Below are 18,906 nucleotides of genomic sequence, written 5' to 3' on the forward strand. Positions count from 1 at the left end.
CCCGAAGCTACCCCGCCATCTCAGCGCAGAAGCAGCGTGGCTTCCACCGAGCTGCTTCAGCCGGAGAAAGCCTTGACGGCTCCTGCCAGCTATCCTGTGGATGCTATCACGGAGTCTTAAAATTGTCATCTTATGACGCAATGGATGAATTAGAAGGTCAAGGCGGCTGTTGGCTCTGTTTATCCTATTGAACCCGGCGCAACTTTTCACTGCCGGCCGATTCCAGAAGGATATGCTAGTGTGATGGTGGATGAAATAACGGAGGGATTTGAGGACCTCCAGCTTGACCACCCTATCGGTGAAGGGGAGACTCGGCTGGGGTCTGCTCTGAAGACTCCATGCCTATGGCGGAAGGAGCTCATCAACCTTCCGAACTGAACGCCTCCGCCTCCTCCTCCTCCTCCGGCGAGTCAAGGCACTCCGCCTCCTCCACCACCTCCTCCTCCGGCGAGTGACTATCAGGGCCCTCGGCCGGCTCCTTCTCCGGCGCGGCTCCTTCTCCGGCGCGTGGCGGCACTCCGCCTGCGCCGGCGCGCCCGAGCAGTCAGCCTCCTCCTTCTCCGCCTCGTCAGCAAGGGCGAAAGAGACCCGCCGCCGCTCCGGCAGCTGCTCCGGCGCATCGTAGTCCTTCTCCTCCGCCTCGTAAGCAAATAAATAAGACAACCGCTCCGTCTGCTCGGCCGGCGTCTAGCAGTACAACCAGAGGCGGGAGGACATAAAAATTCGGTTCTTTTTTAAAGAGTCCACAAAAGTTACCATACGAGAGGACCCCGGAGGAAAACGCGAAGATCGCGCGAACCGAAGTGGATGACTGGTTTCAAGGGTTGAAAGCAAAGAGACATCCACCTCCAAAGGAGAAGGTAGATCCGGTGAAAGTGAAGCGCACTCTGGCTGCGCTGGCAAAACCATCCAAGTCTCCGCCAAAAGGCAACTATGAGCGCATTATTGCAAAGACATGGGCCAAAGCGGAGCGGTGGGAAAGTACAGTCAGTGATCAAAGGCTGAAAGAACAACGAGCAGCTGGGAAACAAATTGCCCAGCTCGACGAACAAGCAAAGCAATCGTGCCCCCCGCTCAAGGTGCCTAGCGACATCGTCGATCCGAGGATGGTGCCCGGTTATTGCAATGTTGACGATTACCTGCCCGATGATGTACATTATGATACCATAAAGGTGCAGATACACAAATACGAGTACAAGAAGCCTCTCGTCAAAGATGAAAAATCTTTAACAACGATGATGCGAAGATTACATGATTGGTACTTGAAAATCTAAAGAGAGTTTGGGGGAAGGAGTACTTTGTATGCGAGAGTTAAACCGGAGCATGACCTCGTTGGAATTGAACTATTGCCTATTCCATTTGAGGAGTTCTATCAGTTTTTCAATCAATTGGCCCTCGATAAAACAACGGTCACCTGCTACTGTTTGTAAGTACTACTACTTCTGTCATTAAGTCTCTCTATATAGCTCATCTCTTTCATTGCATGTATTTATAATTATCCTCACTATATTATGTAGATTGAAGATCGCCGAATTGAAGAAAAGACAAATCGGTGATATTGGGTTCGTTAACACATATCTCATAGATGCAACTAAGGTTGAACATCATCCCGAAGATACCGAGGCCAACTTGCTACGATCATTCAAAAAAATGAAAACAAAGATATAATACTCTTTCCTTACAACTTCAAGTGAGTGTTACTGTCTTGTGCATATTCGGTTTCCCTTATATATTAGTTCAGGTTATAGTAATGTAATTGATGAGTTATGCATGCGTGCGCAGGTACCACCATATTCTCCTAAAGATTAGGCTTGAGCAGGGAGTAGTAACTGCCTTGGACTCTAAACGAAAAGATCCCCAGGAGTATACGGACATGACTGAAATCCTCAAGAAGTAAGTTATCGATCATTATCCACCATATCAACAACTTTGTTTATTTCCTGATATCAAGTAATTGTTTCCTTTGTCCGGCAGGGTTTGGAGAAAATTCACCAGAAAAGTTCCGGGACTGCCGAAGGAGCTGGAATTTAGACACCCGAAAGTAAGTATTATAGTAGCATGTTCTGCGCATCTCCTAGTGATTCAAGCGCTAGTTTCATCAATACCATTTAGCATTCTTGCTTATCAGTTTGATTGACCTCTATTTCTTGTAAAGTGGTTGTGGCAGGAATAAGGGAATGATTTCTATGGATACTACGTCTGTGAGTCCATCCGCCACACGACCTGTGAGCGGGGCGGGTACTCTGACGAACAATATGAAGTACGTGAATAACAACATTCACAATTTTATTTTATTACCATTATTTGTGTTGAGTTTCATTCATTCATATATATATGTATTGACCCCCTTCTTCAAATTAGATGTTTCGAAAGCGGGATGAACTCGTAGCACCAGCTCGTATGCGAGCAATTCAAGAGGAATTGGCGGCATTCTTTCTTGACCATGTGATCGCTGAAGACGGAGAATACTATGTGGACCATGAGTCCGTATGATTATATTTGTAAGAGATAATTATTGTATATATGTAGCCGGTAGTGTCGGATAGATATACGAGAACTTGTTGTTCGACCAATCTCTCGGAGAAGGAGAGGTGGTCGATATCACTTCTCTCTGTATGCATATATGTTCATGACGATCTTCTGTTTCCTTCGTTTGCTTACTAGCTAGCTACCATGTCTAGTCCTCTCTATACGTATGTATACGTACGTAGCATCGACCAAGCACGGACATAAGAGAGGACACTTCTCTCTATTAATTATAGCTAGATAACACAATATATGAAACACCTAAATTAACCCCCCCAAAACCCCCAAATCCCCCCTTTCAAAAAAAAACAAAAACCCCAGCCACAGAAATGCTGACGCATGGATGCCTATTGGTCCCGGTTGGTGCCACCAACCGGGACCATAGGGTCTCCTGCCTGGGCTCCGCGCACAGGCCACGTGGAGGCCCATCAGTCCCGGTTCTGGACTGAACCGGGACTAAAGCGCCGTGGCATTAGTACCGACCCTTTAGTCCCGGTTCAGGCCCTTACGAACCGGGACAACAGGCCCTTTTTCTACCAGTGCATTCTCTCCTGCCATTTTCTTTCCCGTCATTTTATTCGCCGCCATTCTCTCCCTCCATTTTCTTCCGCCATTTTATTTCCTGCCATTCTCTCTCGCCATTTTCTTTTCCGCCATTCTCTCCCGCCATCTTCTTTCTCACCATCTTCTTTCTCGCCATCTTCACTTCTCAACTTATAAAACGAGCCTCATGTTGTCCACAACCATAGATAACATCGTCTGACACGGTCTGTGTAGTGCGAAACACTGTCTAAGAGAAGTCATAAGTGTTTGCAGCTTCGTCATCATCATCGGAGAGTGTTTCACACCTATGACTTCTCTCACACAGTGTTTCACACTCCACATGAAGGCATCATAGTCATCCTCCGTCGAGGCAGCACTCCTTATTGTGGCGGGAGAGAATGGCGGGAAAGAAAATGGCGGAAGAAAATGGCGGCAAAGAAGATGGCGGGAAAGAAAATGGAGGGAAAAAGATTGCGAAAAAGTTTTTTTTTCATGTATAAAACGGAAATGGTTGTATAGGATTTATAAGGAACTTTTAAATATAAACTCCTATGAAGCTCAAAACAAGTTTTCTACAGGATAAAAGAAATAAAATATAAAACAAATACTACAAATAAAATAGCTACTGATAACTAAACAGAAACATAAAGAATATGTCAAAAAACTAAAGAAAAAAATTTAAAGCAATTAAAATTAAAAGAAATGGCATAAAACCTATAAAACACTAAAACAGGACTGTTTTCATAAAAACATAATTTTAAATAATTATAAAATTCGCCAATTAATTACTACTGATAAACAAAGTCACAAAGAACTAGTAGCAAAAAGAATCATCTGAAAAAATACTCCTAGCTCAAATTATAGGCAATCTAGTGATTTGAGCAAATTCATGAAAATTCAAATTCAAACTTTCAAATCTAGTCAAACTTGATATCTACAGAAACTTCATAAAATTTCTAATCTAATGCAAAAAGAATCAAATTAAAATACTAAAAATCCTAATTGATATGAATTTTCTAAAACAGTAGAGCAGGTGTTGGCCGAAGAGGGACTCTTTGATCAACTGTTGGCCGAAAAGTCCTTTTTGGCCAACGGTAGGCCGAAAATTCTCTCTTCGGCCAACACGAAGCCGACAGGGTGATACTTTTGATTTTTCTGCATTAGGGTGTATAGTTTCCGAATTTGCTATAAAAATCATCATAGTTTCAAAAAAATCTGGATCTTCAAGGTCTGATTTTTTTAAGCATATCATGTACTGGATTTCTAAACTAGTAAGATGGCGTGAGTGTCAATCAAAAGCATGTGTGGCCACTAAAGATCACAACTGCCTATTGGTTCCATGTGTACCTAGTTACAGTTCAACAAGATTAAAAATTCACATTGCTATAGGCCTTGATGAAGTACCCATACATTCGGCTTAATCATCTAATAGAGAACATATTTGGTTGCCGTGGACCATTCATAAAAAAAGATTTCATATTAATGTAGAACAATATGAAAGGAAAAGGATGCTTCAATTATCTAGGAAGCTGGTAGGTAATCCTTTGACAATTTCAAAGACTATGCAAGCCTAAGCTTGAGAATGAACCAACAATACATGTGAACCTTGAATTTGAGTAACCATCGGACGAGAGATGGAACATCACAACAAGGTGGAACCTTTCTTCCAATGGAAATGGAAGGGGTAGCATACTTGCAAGTAAAGATAACATATTAAAAGGCAGAGAGCAAGGGTGATGAAGCGAGTGGCTTACCTATACCGGAGTGGATGAACCGTAGCGCTGGAGGCATCGGAAAGCCTGCTTCGCCGCCCAAGCTCATGACGGCATGGTCCCCAAAGGCGCGCCCAGCAACAACAATGCGGCCCAGACATGGTGTTTTCGTACTGCTTATAGTGGAGCATGCAGAGCTCCCTCCAGGCTGATGTCCCTGTCGCTTCTCGGCCAGATAATCTGAGACGTCCACGATAAGAAAAATAAATCTTTTAAGTTAGTAGACAATAGCTGGCTTGCTATCAAAAGGAAATGTATCAAGGTACGTGTATTGCGGGTTGTGCTTTCAAACAAAATAATCATGTTGGTATCAGCACGAGTAAAAAAACTGCAAGGGCAGAATATATTGGATCTAGGACCTCAAAAGAGGCCGTCAGACTGGGCATACATCTTTAAACCCTACTGGAGCAATTGTAATTAGCTATCAAGTTTGGACTTTACAGGACAATGCAGTAACACTCTGAATTGTTGTGCAAGAATGACTTGGGTTGTAAAAAATATACCTTTGAGCTGTTGCGTTGTGACATTTGCAGACTCATTTCTCCTAGCCCACTGATCCAAGAGCTGATGCCCTTGTAGTGGGCGGCAATAAAAATCAACTCACTGGTGAGCTTACATTCTGATCCTCTCTTTAGTTGGGCTGCAGAGATATTTTACAAGAATTCAGCCTAGCATGAAATGCAAATAGAAGCAGGTACAGTATAATATATATCCCATTCCCGCAAAGTGAACATTCCTTCTTAAAATAACGGAGAATTTCCCCTAAAAAAAAGTGGACAATCATGTTAAGGCGCAGAATATTATTGGATCTAAGAGTTCAAAAGAGCCCCTCAGGCTGGGCGTATATCTTTAAACCCAACTAACACACTTGTAATTAGCTATTAAGTGTGGATTCTACAGGTCAGGTGAGACAATACAGTAACACTGAATTTGTTTGTGCGAGAACCAAGACTTGGGTTGTAAAAAAATGACCTTTGAGCTGTTGCGTTATGACATTTGAAGACACGTTTCTCCAAGCCCACTGAACCAAGAGCAAGCTCGTGAGCTGCTGTCCTTGTAGTGGGCGGCAATCAAAATCAACTTGGTGGTGAGCTTACATTGTGATCCTCTCTTTATCTTTAGTTGGGCTGCAGAGACAGTAATTTACAAGAACTCAGGCTTGCCTGAAATGCAAAAAGAAGCAGGGGTGCAGTATAATGTAGATCCCATTCCCGCAAAGTGAACATTCCTTGTTGAAACAGCGGAGAACTTGCCCTAAAAACAGGGGAGAATTGTTCGTACTTATGGCTGTCATGAGCAAAAACCTGCTGCTGTTGCTGCTGCAAGTTGCCGGTCCTCCGCGCCGCTACGCCGACGGCCGGCAAGGGAGGTCTGTACACGGTGATAAACAACCTGCGAAATCAAATCGAATGGGTTAAGAAGCCTGCAGTACAGAGGAAGAGAAAAGGAGGAGCGAGCAGAGGAAGCACGGACACGGAGGAAGCTGGCGATCTTGATGGTGGTGGTGATGCTGAGCAGCTTCTCCTCCTTGACACCCGGAGCAGCCTGGTGATGGCCTGCGCAAACCAAACGCACGGATCAGACCAGATCCAGAAGAAGAAGATATGCGGCTAGGGTTTCGGGCGCTGGGAGGGAGGGAGACCTTGGCGCGTTCATCTCCATGGCTGCGTGGTTGAGGAGGAAGAGGAAGAGGAGGAGCTCCATCTCCATGGCTGCGTGGTTGAGGAGGAGGTGCTCCATCTCCATGGCACGCGACATCCCACCAACTCCTCCTCTCCCGGCGGGCGGGTGGTTGTGCAGCCGAACCCTTCCTCCTCCGTGGTGGCAAAGCTCGACGCCGGCGCGCGGATCCGGAAGCCCCGCTATGGCCTGGGCTTTCCCTTGGGACAGAAGGTGAGGGTGGGGTAGAGGCCGCCGGCGGCGGGGTTGGGATTGGGGGAGAGAGATTTGGGGGAAGGACGGTGGCGTTTGGGTTTGGGATTGCTTTGATTTGGTTTTGTTTGGTTTGGTGGGTTGGATTTCAATCTCATTTCGTAACCGCCAGCCCCAAAATTTTCGCTTGCAGAGGCCGGAAGATTCGATATTTCGCAGGGAGTTCACGCGGATCGCTTACGGCTGACTGGTGGATCTCCGATTCCCACGGATCCCTCTTCAAATCCAACGGCGCCGTGAGATGGCCCTGCATTCTCATTGGCCAACCTCGCCCTCCCACGAATTGCCCCCTCGAGCCTCACTCCTCTTCTCTCTCAAATCTGACAGGCGTTACTACGGATGGAGGCCTCACATAACGCAGATCGTGTTCTCTATAAAACCCATTAAATTTGTGTTTGTACTGATGCTCAAAAAAAAAACCATCAAAGCATCAAATCTATATATATAGGGTCGCGCTATTCGTCACCCTGGGTGAGGAATTATTCCTCACCTCAGCCACCCCGTACGAGCCACACATACAACCAAACAACAACCACCGTATAAGAAACAATAGTTATTTAGGACAGTATAACCGAGCCTAATCCGAGTCGTCTCACGCATCCTTGCTCGTGAGCCGTTAGATTTCGTGTCTGAAACGTCTATGGCCGTCTGATCTGGGTTCAACTCGCGCACTGGGCCCGCTGTCCTAATGGGCTGCTATTCCCGTAGCTGTTTTGAAAAAAAAAACCCAAGTCTCGGCGAGACACCACCTGCACCCCTCGTTGGACGAGACGTTCCACCCCCGCTTAAGCCGCCACGGATCCTCCTCGGCTTATCCCTTCCCTCAGGCCTTCACCCTCCTCATCCGGCGGCTCCAGGAGGGGCACCACAGCAGCAGGCCAGTCACGCCATCCAAACGCGCCCGAACCCAACTAGCCTCCATCGGCCGCGGCGGCCAGGCCGCGCCTCTCCTTCCACCGGTCACGAGATCCGCCGATATCAACTCCGTCCTCCAGCGCTGGGTGCCCAGGATCAACATGCCTCCTCCTGATGTGAGTTTCGCTTGATATCTTTCTCTACTGTTGGTACTTGGTAGGGATGAAAGTGAAGCGTATTTGCCTGAATTGACGTGCCAATTTTCTGTGCAATGGTTGCAGCAGAAGTCACAAAAAAAGAGATCACGGTGATGGTGGTGGCAATGGGTGCCTACTTCCTCCGATGATGTCCCCATCACCTGGGTTTCAATATCAGCTCCATCCTCTACAAGTAGGTCTGTGTCTCTTCCCCTTCCGTGCATCCCCTGATTTTTTATTGATTCGCCTACTTGATCCGGTCTCGTGTTGGTAGAAGGGGAGATGAGAGGATGAGCACCAGAGGGTCACAGGATTGGATGACAGAGTCAAACTGGGAGAAAGCAGAGGCTTGAAATCTATTCTTCCTCGAGGAACAGCACCCCTTGCAGGACCTGGACCTTGAGGGGCTCCGCTCACGGCAACCTATCAGTTTGCCGGCTGCAGCCCGGTTGAACCAGCGTCCAGGGCATGCTACCGTCAAGATAGCCTCTGCGCTGCTTTCGTACACCCACTCTAGCCATGTCTTCCCCTAGACCTGTGAGGAGGAGTAAGCAGGAGGACAAGGAGCAGCACGCCCCTATCATCTACTTTTCACTTTACAAAATTGAAAGTAGAATACCGTGCAAAGTCAGATCTACCTTTTGATGTTTCTGGTTTCCATCATTTTAGTGTTGCTTTTATAGTGTGAAGTTACCAATCCTTCTCCATATATGTAGTTGTGGAGTTCTACAACCGGAAATATACAAGTTATTCTGTATTTGATTCGCGCATAAATATTCAGAGATAGTTCAGTACTTCATTCAGGAGTTAGATGTGTGATAATCAGGTTTTAGTTTGGTGCCCGTCATGCCACCTTTGGCTTTTAGGTGAAGCTGAACCAAAAGTACTTGATTAGCATGTTCCTTTCTAACTTTATTCTTGCTTTTTTTGCCCCTTTTCTACGCATAACAATTATTTGTAAATCTACAAAAAAATGTCGGGAGAATCCTACAGGTTCGGTCCAAGGAAAAAACATGCGTATTAATGTTCTTATCATTAGTCCCCAACTTGCATATTCTACTGACATTTAAAATTCTTGCATAACTGTGGAGTTTACGGATGTAATATGTAGACACTCTCTTTTTCGCCTTTCCTTTTTTCGAGGTCAGTTTGGAGGCTAAAGTGATTACATCTCAAGGATTGCAAGAACACTCACCCAGGAAGCTATCTTATTTTCACCCTTTAATGTGGAGTTGTACTCACATTAAAACTTCTTGCAAGTTCTGTGCTGTGTACTGTCTCCGGAAATGCATTAACTAATGCAACTTCCTAATTGTTGGAAGATCAAGAAATACATATCTGAGGTGATCTTAGCAACCTCTTGAAAAGTAAAAAAAAACTTCCTTATTCATATTCAAATGTTTAACAAAAATTTTAAAGTTCGCATTGTGGCTGATTTAGTATGTAGTTTATCTATGCATCTCAATGTGAACTGTTTATGCCCTAAACCTCAACCATACCATGTGTAATTGATGATTGTGTTAGCATGCATAGCAATATTCTTGATGATTGTAATTGATGATTAGTATGTATGCATAGCAAAATTGAGTATAATGACGTTGACCATCCGTCAGGTTAAAGACTCACTGAATTTTTAATTCTGAGAAAATGAGTTAGTAATCTGAAGGAATTTGCGCTACTGTACTACTCTTTAACGAGTATTAAAAAAGTATGAAAATAATGATACGAGTTTAAGGAGTATATTGTAGGAAATGATACGAGCGGGATAGTACTTGTATTCTTTGGTGCTGGACAATAAAAAAGGGCACGGGTATAAATAAAACGCCTTAACCAAGATTCTGTGTTTTGCCTTTTATAGAGTATACTGTAATGCGATTCTCTATATTGTCAGTTGAGCTACTGGAGATGTGCAAATATGTTTATAATTTTATGTAACATGTTTCTAATTGTACGCCACATTCATCATGTTCTAAGCACCAAACATGCATGCAATGCATGATGCTTAAAGTAGAAAAGACAAAGTCCTCTATCAAGCCAACATGATTTGTGCAATATAATGTTTACTGTTGAGTTAAGGTACACTTATCTACTGCTAGCCAGATTTAATTTGGAGTTTGTCATTCTATAAATTAGAAAAGTGAATTTGATTGTCAAAGATTTCTTTTCTGGTTGTCATGACCATTACTTCATGCTTTTTATATATTTACGTAATTCCTACCATTTTCATTGCCAAAATGACGGGCGCAGCAACGCGCGCCATCATGATCTAGTCCAGCATAAAAACATAACACTTGTGAGGTAAAGTTACGACATGGAGCAGAGGAGACTGTCCTGCTCTCCACTCGCCAGGCGTGTGCGAGGTAAAGTTACGGCGTGGATGGGGAGAGAAGGTAAGCAGATAATTGTTTTCGAACCTGACTCGTAATTCTATTAAAGAACCATGAGACGAATTTTCAGCGTCATAAAGCTGCAATTCTCGGTGAAATCAAGGAGATTAGCATAATCTTTCCGGTTATTGGTACGACAGCAAATGCAGTTGTGCGCATGGCTGAGCTATGCCCCTGCTTTCCAGTGTACTAGCTCTGCAGCAGAAGTATACTGTTAAGGAATGAAATAGCTCCTTACGGTTATAGTCTTTTTTGACAATTAAGGTTCTATAGGAATGTGTCCGGAGCCTGCCAGGTAATGATATTACTAGCCAACTATGCAAATACACAATGTAAATTTCTGAACACAAATTACCTACAGCATCATGCAAAATACTAATGGTTGGGGTAACACATACGGATAAGGCGACCTATAATTACAAAAACAAACTGACTTGATAATGTTACACTGTGCTATATGCACCGAAACATCAGATCTTGCTAAAACAGCCTCAAAATGGTTGATACCTAGCATCTTCCAGTCTTCCTGGAAGCTCCCTTGCACCCATTGTTCAGACTCGATAAATCGTCATGGTGAATAAAGTCTACAAAACTATGAGACAAAACTGCGCTTACCACATCCTTTGCTCACATGCAGGATCATGAACTTTAGAATGAGCAACCTAGCAATTAAGTGGAACTCTTAGTCAAAGCCAATGGGATAATTTCAGTCGACTGTGTCAAACCCAAGTTGGTCTGAACTCTGAAGATCAAGATTCAGAAACTGAGACTGAATCCACTCGAACTAGCTATCTTTATTGGATGAATTAGAGAGTTTGAGCGCAATACAAGAGGAACCTAAGGTCAACCAGGAACACTTGCGGCTAAGGGGGAAACCCTAATACTACATGAAATGGTTTTCCAGCGATCTAGAAACTGGGTTTTATAGCCTTACAAAATGAAGGAACAGTAAGAAAGTAAAAAACAGAAGCTGGTAGACACTGTTCTCTTTGCCCGAAAGGTGAACAGCGACGCGCCCGCGATCTTCAGCCGTCCGATGAGGGATGGACACTATCCAGAGCTTGAGGAGGAGGCGAAGCGGTATGGGCGTCGGAGGAGCATCTCAGATTGCAGATGGATGGTACTAGGAGGTTTGCGCCAACGGCTTCGAGTTCAAACTGAACTGAATCTCTGTCTGCAGTGTTCTAACTTCAGATGCTCGCAGTTGGGTCCTCACAGACTGCACTTGAATGAAGCTTGCAGAGTGAACTGTTGAAGCTTAATGACAGATTTTACAACTACAAACTGTAGTCACAAAAACATTAAAACATGGATAGATTCTTACCAACAACCAATGAATGAGATATGATGGTCCAAGATAAATAGAGCAATGCTCTTTGCTAGAGGAACACACGCATGCAGATTTTTACTTCTAACATTATACGTACAGAGAATTAAATTAGATGATAACAAAAATAGAGGAATGCTCTTTCCTAGAGGAAAAAACGCATGCATAAATTTACTTACAACATATACATACAGAGAATTAAACTAGATGATAACAGAAATTGCGCAAGCATCAGGCAGAAATAATACCTTTTAATATAGGACTTTATGGTAATTGAAGTTCAAAGTCTCTGGCTATTGTGCTCCCATTTTATGTCCACATTTTTTTCGTCTCAAATGCTATGTGTAGTTGTTGTCATACTGTTAATTACAGATCAAGCTAATGTCAGGCTTATTTGAAGTATGAGCCTAAAAGTGTCTACATTTTATCTCTTCTGTTATGCTTGCATAATGTAAAAATGGCTCCAGGAATCTGTAGATTAAGAGCACTCGCCAAGACTCCTGCCATCTGTTTAGTGGTTTTCTTTGTCTGGATCACTAGCTACTTATGCTTGTTACACTACCTTCTGCTAGATGGATGAATACATTTTTCCAAATCTATGTCACATTAAAGGAACTAACTTCTGGATGATTGTTGACAATCTAGTAAACCACAGCAGAAGGACCATCTAATTACTCTATGTGCTGAGCTGAAACATGTTGGCATATCACTGAGGAGAAGAAAGAAACTACAAAATTGACTACTTAGTAGAATGACAGAATGAGAGGCATAGATGCATAGTTCTTTATTTCCACATATACCATTTCCAAAGACCAACTAGAGCGGAAATTATTAGGGGCCCAGGTAAATAAAAAAGGAGCATCGTAGGTGCTTGTTACTATACCATTAACTACAGCTGAAACTATATTAGGGGCCCAGGTAAAAACAAATAGAGACATTGTAGGTACTTACTCCCTCCGTTCCCAAATACAATGCCTCCTTTGGTTTAGAGGAATTTCATAGGAATTCTAGAGGATAGGATTCTTATAGGATTTTTTCCTTTAGAGTCCTTTGGTTCATACGAATGGATTCCTATTCCTACGTAGGATTGGTTCCTATCCTCCATATTTCATAGGAAAATAAAAAAAAGCCTAGACTCAGAATTTTTGTCGAAAGACACCACCTGCCCGACGGAATTGACAAAAAAGATCCCTTCCAAATGAATTTGACAAAAAAGACCCCCTCAGCCGTGGCGGCAGGCGCGCCGGGTGACACGTGGCACCTGCCGCCACGGCGCAAGACGGCAGCGCCTGCCGCCAGCCGGTGAGGCGGCACCCTCGCCAGAACGGGAAAACGCGCACGCGACAGAACGGACTGGCGTAGTGGGACCTGCCGCCTCAGGGGCAGGCGGCAGCACTGTAGCTGCTGGGCCCAGCCGCCTGAGGGGCAGGCGGCAACCTAAAGCGACAGCGGGAGCGCAGCGTGCACACACTGACATCACAATTGTCATTCGCCGGCTGGTCTTGATCGTCCACACACTGACATTACATTTATCATTCGACTGTTCAGTTTACTACACTTATCATTCGTCTGACCAAAGTAGTTGTACGCTTAAATGATATGCATGCATGCCTTACGTGTTTAAACAGTTTGCTCAGATCTAGCTCGATGGGCAAAACTTATCTTCTATCTCTAGCCAACATGACTCACCATCTCATGCAAACGAAAGCGACAGCGGGAGCCCAGCGTGCACAGGCGGGCGACAGGGCCCAGCAGCTACAGTGTTGCCGCCTGCCCCTGAGGCGGCAGGTCCCACTGCGCCAGTCCCGTTCCGTCGCAGGCACGCTTTCCCGTTCTGGCCAGGCTGCCGCCTCCCCGGCTGGCGGCAGGTGCTGCCGCCTCGCGCCGTGGCGGCAGGTGCCACGTGTCGCCCGGCGCGCCTGCCGCCACGACCGAGGGGGTCTTTTTTGTCAAATTCATTCGGTGAGGGTCTTTTTTGGCAATTCCGTCGGGCAGGTGGTCTCTTTCGACAAAAATTCCCTAGACTCAATGGAAAAATTTCTTTGGTGTCAACCAAATGACATCTTGTTTCCTATTCCTACTCATAGGATTTGAGATACATGTCATCTCATTTCCTACAAGATTCCTATTCCTATGATAATCCTATCCTATGAACCAAAAGAGGCCTAAGTCTTTTTAGAGATTTCAACAAGGGACTACACACCAAGCAAAATGAGTGAATCTACACTCTAAAATATGTTTATATACATCCGTATGTTGTAGTCCATTTGAAACTTCTAAAAAGACTTATATTTAGGAACGGAGGGAGTACTTGTTAGTATACCATAAACTACAGCTGAAATCACAGTAGGGGCATGGTAGGTGCTTGTCAGTATACTATTTTCTGTTCCTGCATGTAAGTAGCATTTTCGAAGCATTTTCGAAACATTTTGAAACTAGTTAATGGCAAACTACAGTTAAGTTATTAAAAAAATTTACATCTCAGTGATCCACGGAGAGGTATATGAACTACAATGCGAAAAGATTTCAAATAAGCATGACTGAATGCTTTCAATTGATAGAAGAGCATACGAGATAGAGCTAGGCTCCGAGAATCTAATTAATTACTACACTGGCATTCGTGATTCAAGTCATAACACCTTCAGAGGATAGAAAAAATATTCACAATATTTGCATAAAGTCTGAAGAAGTGTTGAACTATTGGGGGAATTTATTTTTCTTCTTCTTCTTTTGATGCGTGATTTTTTTAGTCCATAGGTTTGATGATGTGACAGTGAAATCTAGCAGAAAAGTAGTCGTGGCAGAGTAGTACTAGCTGGTAGTTCTCCATGATCTCATTACAAAGAGTAAAAATGATTATCTAACAAGCGTTGGGACACACACTGGCCTGCGAAAGAAAAAGAAAAAGTCATGCGAATTAACCAAATCAAGTTATCAATATGTAGCACAAACAAATTAACCTACAATCAAAGTAAATCTATTATCATGCATGATACAACGATTGCATTTCTTATTCTCTAAAAATATCCATAATCTAGTGTTCTTATTCAGAAAAGAGGAAACACCAAATCTTGGGAAAAAACAAAAAGAAGAAAGAACACATCAGTGCAACGTAATGCAGCGACTTGAGTCTGCAGAGGTAGTGTTTCTATGTTGCACTGCCCACTGAAACAAACATGGTCTACACAAGCGACTACCAAAACATCAACGCAAATATCCTTTGCCATCAATTCCTTGATAAAAAAACAAAAAGACACCTTTCTACATATAAGCAACCGACTACGACCAATCTGCTTCTTTTAGCCTGAAAAAACAAATTTAGCTCGCTATTGATAACTGACGAAACAAGCAATAGTACGTTCTCTATTAATAAGTGAGGATGAACCGCGTACAAAATAAGGGCTTTTTGTTGTCGGATAGAATGAGGGTTCTTGTTGGGGCTGGATCCCAAATTTTGCGCTTGAGATCAACGAGGAGCTCCACTCTTCCCGTCCACTGCCTTCTCATTGTGCGGCGGCAACCGGAGGAGAAGCTTGTTGGGAAACCCGTGCTTCCTTTGCCCCGCTCCTAAGAAATAAGAACCCTCACCCTAAAAATTCAGAAATTAAATGATGAGAAAAGGGGAAGAGGAGGAGTGAGTTCTTACCGGCGAGAAGACGGACAGCGGTGGGGAGGGATGCCAGAGAAGGCCGCTGTCGCCGCCGAACTCGCGTCGATCGGATCTTTGCACTGCCGCCACTTCGACTCCTGGTCGCATGAGAGAGGGAACGGGGGAGTACTCCACACGCCAGGGTGGGGAGTAGCCCTCGCCTCCAGGTCGTCCCTCCGGCACAGTTGTCGTCACTGCTGCCGCCTCCGCAATCGGAGGATGGATAGGGGAGAGAAACGGCATCGACCCAGCCGCCGCTTGCTATTCATGCTCGAAAATTAACCGCTCACAGCTGGTTAGAAAAGATACAGGTATCGGACCCCAACTAACGACGGGGTGGGCTTCTTGAACGACCAGCGAACCCCTCCCATCGACGTAATTTTACAGGGCTGAAACATAATTTTAAAGCGATCGAGGTGTCAAGGTTTGCTTAAGCCAGACCGTGGCTCGGTGGATGCACCAGGGTGAAGAATTACTTATTCTTCACCCTAGGTCTTAAATAGAGTTTCTAGCTTAAGCAATCCGTCCAACATCGTCGATCTTTTTGTTCATTGTAATGTATATATAATTGAGTATTACAATCGATGGACCAGCCACAAGCTCTCCGCCCTGCTTACAAGAGAAGGTCAGAGCATCTGCAGCCCGGCACTCCAAACCGTCAACAAACGCTCAGATGGACGTCCCGTTCACTGGTCGGTCGGGAAAAAGGGTCAAGTGGGGCGCCTTAAACCGGCCTCAAACATCTAGGCCGTCCGGCGCTCCTCATATCCAGCCGAAATATAGGCCAGATATGGGGCGGCACGGTGTGTCTGGGTGAGTCCGCCACGTTGGCTAGGCCTAGACTGGCCCACCCGTGGCCCACAAATATCCCCACCCAGAAAAACCCTAGACAGCAGTCAATCCAAATCGATGGCCGGCGATGGAAGCAGCACTGGCTTCGGTAGAGAATCTGGCGGCTCCGACGACTGGGCGAGCCTACTGTGCCAAGTGGAGCCTGACAATGTGAAGGAGGTCGCCCTCGACATCGCGTTGAGGCGATTGCGGCTCAAGCTCGACCAAGGCGGCACTGACAGTGGCGACTCATCTTCCTCAGCGCCCGTCGACGGAACACCAGTGACATTGTCGGCCCGTCCTGCCCATCGCGCAGCTCCGGCCACTTCGTTCCCAACGTCCTTCAGGTATGCCACTCACCACCAACAATGCGGGTTCCCTCTGCTCCGGAAGTGGTATCCAAGCACCGCTGGGTCCCCGTGCCTGAGCCGGCGCTAGTGCACGAGGACGCCCTAGTCCGAGTCATCTTTCTTTTTCTTTTTCTTTTTTGACGTGAAAACAAAGAGAGAGATGAAACTAACAATCCCGTGTACGTCGCGAGGCTGACGTCAAGCAGCGTGGTAACGGAAGACGGAACTACGAGGAGCGTGACCGATCCATCAATTCAGTCCTTCTCGAAAGATCAATCAAGAAAAAAGACAGGAAAAACTAACGCCCACACGCGTGGCATTTTGCACATCACCCACATGCATCCTTTACCACTCATTTCGCCACATCAAAACAAATGACATCAGCAGGAATCTTTTTGGTTTTCGGCTTAAAATGTTTTATTTTCTAATTAAAAAATCGAATTAAAAATCCATTTTCACCATTAAATCCGTCTCGACGAGATCTTCAAAACTAGATCCCATGTTGATATGTTTTGATGAATTTCTTTTGCCCAAAAGTTGCCATGATGTTTACATTGTAGTTGCCATAATGCTTAAACTAAAGTTGCCATGTGGCAATTTGAGTTTGTAGAGCATGGCAATTTTAGTATTTTGATGATGGCAACTTCAGTCTTTGACCATGAAAATTATTATTTTTATGAACCATAGCAATTTTAAGTGCATGTATTATGGCAATTTTAGTTTATAGTTCATGGCAAGTCTACTTTCTTAATTCCCCATTTTATAAATATTAGAATAAGTTCGAGGCGCTCAGTCGATCTACCGGGGATCAAGCGATCACACAAGCACGACACCGAGATTTGTTAACGAGGTTCACCGATAAGGCTACATCTCCGGAGCATGACTACGGGCGCTCCTTCCCATGACATCGTCACAATACCGCACCCCGGCCGCCCGGGCGCCGGCACACGCCGCCGGCTCCCCCGCGTGCCCGTGCTATTATGTTGGCATAGGTTACATCGTGTGTCTACCCTCGCTATATATGAGAGGTCTAGGATACAAGTGTCCTACTTGGACACGACTCCATATCCTGTCCACACACCGACTCCAAGTCCAACTGTAACATAACTTGTACAATAATATTCGACACAACTCTAACAAACTCCACCTTGGCGAATATTCTCCACCACCTTAAATTCGTCCATGCGTCGAACCTCCATGTACATTGGACTTGAGATACGCCATGAGCACAGCTGCTACTCCCAAACTCCATATGACTCCACCTGCAACTGTAGTCCCTTCTCGTCTTTTTCACAGTCAATACTCAAGCAAAATTAAGTTCCTCAATACTCTACTTTGTGCTCCCAACTTCCGAAGAATCCGTTCAACACCATCACACACCGACCACTGTCTGCGTGAGAATGAACAACTCACGTATTGGACGCCACAAATAAGAGTTATCTGAACTCAACATCACCACTCTTTCTTGACCGTCTGTCTGAAACTTGAAGAAATTTCACCGTCGCCCTGTGTCACCCTGAGTCAAATTCACAGTTGTCTCATCTTTTTTTCTCGGATAGCCTATGACATGTCCCATAGCTATAGCACTCCGCCTCTTTCTGTACATGTCATCCACACTTTGCCATGTGCACTGAACACCACAGAATATACGGCCATGTACTCTCCTAGCTTTTGACAATTTCAGACTTTCCGCCACTTTCTCAGATTCTCCATGGTCAACTCCTGTCCATCAACCGACACCGATAGACTCAGTCACCAACTTGAATCCGGTACTCGTCAACACTGCTTCAGCACCCCTTGCACACTTTGTCTAACAACAGACCACCAGTGCTCTGGCCTGTCGCTGTGTCCCGTGCATACCGCATGCCTCGCCGCTATCACTGCGTCGAGCCTCTGCTGTCCTGGTCGAGTCTCCTGGGTAGCTAGCCCCCACTGCCTCAACTCCTACTGCAGAGAACCATCGATCATCACCGACCGATGCCGAGTATCACGCCTCCATCAGACCACTGGCGCCCAGTCCGATCCACGTGTCTCTCGCTATACCGCTGAAATAGGCTTCGACTCTCCGAATTCTTACGCCGTAGCCCCTTCATCAGCACAGAGTGAAGTCGTCCATCAGACTCCAACTCCATCTTCAACATGACCCTATGTAGCTGGCCGCGCTACCCTGCGCCCTGTCGACTTCAAGCTCTTTCATGTGTACACCGCCTTGAATCAACCTTGCGCCATAGTCTTGTCGAAGCCGCACAAGCCCTTAGACCTGCACCACGTGTCTCCACGCCCCAGAAGTCGGTCACCATCAGCATCACACTCCTATGTCGTCGTCGCTGAAATCACCACCGTCTTCTGCTTTGACCAACATCCACGTCGATCCGCCAGACTGTCCAGTCCAACCCAGCCGAAATTATCCGACTGCAACCATGCTCCATCCGGCGTCGTGTCCGCCCGCACATCTCCGTGCATTGCTTGACGCCCTATGTTTGCATGGTCCTGCCATGACGCACTCCAGACTCCTCAGCCTTATACGTACGCCGCCA

General features: G+C 45.3%; 2 long non-coding RNA genes across 3 annotated transcripts; one reads left to right on the forward strand and one right to left on the reverse strand.

Moving 5' to 3' along the window:
• Positions 1-4,403: 4,403 nt before the first annotated feature.
• On the reverse strand, positions 4,404-6,790 carry LOC119273680. The gene is made up of 6 exons (XR_005134942.1): positions 6,484-6,790; positions 6,315-6,397; positions 6,123-6,233; positions 5,814-5,968; positions 5,345-5,481; positions 4,404-5,021 (listed from the first exon to the last, which is right to left on the reverse strand). It is a non-coding gene; the product is annotated as an uncharacterized LOC119273680 (long non-coding RNA).
• A 721-nt stretch (positions 6,791-7,511) lies between these two features.
• On the forward strand, positions 7,512-8,566 carry LOC119273681. 2 transcript variants are annotated; one of them, XR_005134943.1, is made up of 3 exons: positions 7,512-7,804; positions 7,910-8,022; positions 8,100-8,566. It is a non-coding gene; the product is annotated as an uncharacterized LOC119273681 (long non-coding RNA). The 2 variants fall into 2 exon arrangements; XR_005134944.1 differs by having other exon boundaries at positions 7,913-8,022.
• The last annotated feature ends 10,340 nt before the right edge of the window (positions 8,567-18,906 follow it).

This window comes from Triticum dicoccoides, chromosome 3A, assembly GCF_002162155.2.
Source record: "Triticum dicoccoides isolate Atlit2015 ecotype Zavitan chromosome 3A, WEW_v2.0, whole genome shotgun sequence".
In the NCBI taxonomy this organism is placed as follows: domain Eukaryota; kingdom Viridiplantae; phylum Streptophyta; class Magnoliopsida; order Poales; family Poaceae; genus Triticum; species Triticum dicoccoides.